Genomic DNA, 2,435 nt, shown 5'->3' with positions numbered 1-2,435 from the left:
CTTTCTACTGCATGTAAAATCAGCCGTAGGCCCATGTCTCTTCTCTCATCGCTATAAAGACTCTCGGGCTCCAGTCAATCTGATTAACACTGAGGTTAAACCCGAGGTTACAGGACACTAGATGGTGACGAGAGACAAGGTGTATATATACAAAATGGCCACCTATCCCCCAAATAGTGCACTACATTTGACCAGAACCCTTAGATTACGTCAAGTAAATCAACATGATGGTGATGAGAAGTTTTCATAGCTGAGTTACTGAGTTAGATGATGTTTATGGTGATGAGGTCAGGGATTTATTTCCATTGCGGTCCCTGATGTAATGTCACTACTAGGGTTGGGAGATATTGCGACAGCATCGTCTATCGGTGATGATGGCCTATTTGAACTTGACTGGCGCCGCACAGGGAAAAAATTGAGTCTCGTAGTGCACAGCAGAGCAGCACACAAGTGACATTCTGAGTAATTTGCCTATTTTCTTTTTAGTAAATATGTTATATAGCCTACAGAACGCAAGAGAGGAATGTAGGCCAAACAGAGCAGAAAATTCCAACAAAGCAGCAAAGTCAATTCCAGTTAGAATATATTGTTTCTCTCTTTGCTGCAAGTGTCAGTTTGATGAATCTGTAGGAGCCTGTTGACAATATGGTGTGGAAGGACAAGACTAATTATGACGATGATAATGAGGACTCTAGTTCCAGAACTCTCCCGGGACATTCTAATTCTCTGTTCTATCCCTGGAACATTCTGATTCTCTGTTCTATCCCCAGGACATTCTGATTCTCCGTTCTATTTCTGATTCTCTGTTCTCTCCCCTGGACATTCTGATTCTCTGTTCTATCCCCGGGACATTCTGATTCTCTGTTCTCTCCCCGGGACATTCTGATTCTCTGTTCTATCCCCGGGACATTCTGATTCTCTGTTCTCTCCCCTGGACATTCTGATTCTCTGTTCTCTCCCCGGGACATTCTGATTCTCTGTTCTATCCCCGGGACATTCTGATTCTCCGTTCTATCCCCGGTACATTCTGATTCTCCGTTCTATCCCCGGGACATTCTGGTTCTCTCCCCGGGACACTCTGATTCTCTGTTCTCTCCCCGGAACATTCTGATTCTCTGTTCTATCCCCGGGACATTCTGATTCTCTGTTCTATCCCCGGGACATTCTGATTCTCTGTTCTATCCCCGGGACATTCTGATTCTCTGTTCTATCCCCGGGACATTCTGATTCTCTGTTCTATCCCCGGGACATTCTGATTCTCTGTTCTATCCCCGGGACATTCTGATTCTCTGTTCTATCCCCGGGACATTCTGATTCTCCGTTCTCTCCCCGGGACATTCTGATTCTCTGTTCTATCCCCGGGACATTCTGATTCTCTGTTCTATCCCGGGACATTCTGATTCTCTGTTCTATTCCCGGGACATTCTGATTCTCTGTTCTCTCCCCGGGACATTCTGATTCTCTGTTCTCTCCCCGGGACATTTTGATTCTCTGTTCTCTCTCTCTCTCTCTCTCTCTCTCTCTGTCAGATACATGGGGATAAGGCCATTAGCCTCAACCTTTTACTACGTGTTTTTATAACGGACACTGTCTTGTGTCCACTGCTACACTGTTTAAAAAAAGCAAGTCTATATCCCCTTCTCTCTCCATTCAATATACTATGAATATGACTGAAGGCTACGCTTCATCGTTTTTAATGCACGGCTTTCTCCAGATCAAGCAATGAGTTCCATCTCAAAAAAAGCCTAAGAACGTAAGATAGCCAGAATGACAAGTTGTTAAGCTTAATAAAGAATGAAATGATTCATGCCGAAAATCCCTCCATGTGAGGTTTAAAACCAAATGGCCAATAAGCTATACTCCTACTGGCCTATCATAACAGCTTTAAGACGAGCTAAAGTTATGAACAGTGGCTTATTTCCCAAATATTCTAGCCGACGAAGATGTTGTCTTGGCTTTCAAAAGTAACAAGACTAAAAGCCAACAGCCTAGGCTTCTTGACACACTGCTTGCTTAACCCCTTGTGTCAGAGGAAACACCTTACAACTGGTGACACAAGTCAGCTTGCATGCGCCCGGGTCTGCCACAAGGAGTCGCTAGAGCGCGATTGGGATAAGAACATCCCGGGCCGGCCAAATGCTCCCCTAACCCGGACGATAATGGGACAATTGTTCGCCGCTTCATGGGTCTCCTGGTCGCGTCCGGCTGCAACACCGCCTGGGATTGAACCCGGGTTTGTATAAAGGCCTCTAGCGATGCAGGGCCTTAAACCACTGCGCCATTCAGACTAGCCGGCAGGGACAGGTGAGTGGAGCTACACTACAACTAGCCGGTAGGGACAGGTGGGTGGAGCTACACTACAACTAGCCGGTAGGGACAGGTGGGTGGAGCTACACTACAACTAGCCGGAGGGACAGGTGGGTGGAGCTACACTA

The sequence above is a fragment of the Oncorhynchus mykiss genome, chromosome Y, assembly GCF_013265735.2.
Source record: "Oncorhynchus mykiss isolate Arlee chromosome Y, USDA_OmykA_1.1, whole genome shotgun sequence".
Taxonomy (NCBI): Eukaryota; Metazoa; Chordata; class Actinopteri; order Salmoniformes; family Salmonidae; genus Oncorhynchus; species Oncorhynchus mykiss.
The sequence above is the reverse complement of the archived record's forward strand: the minus strand, read 5'-3'. Positions refer to the sequence as shown.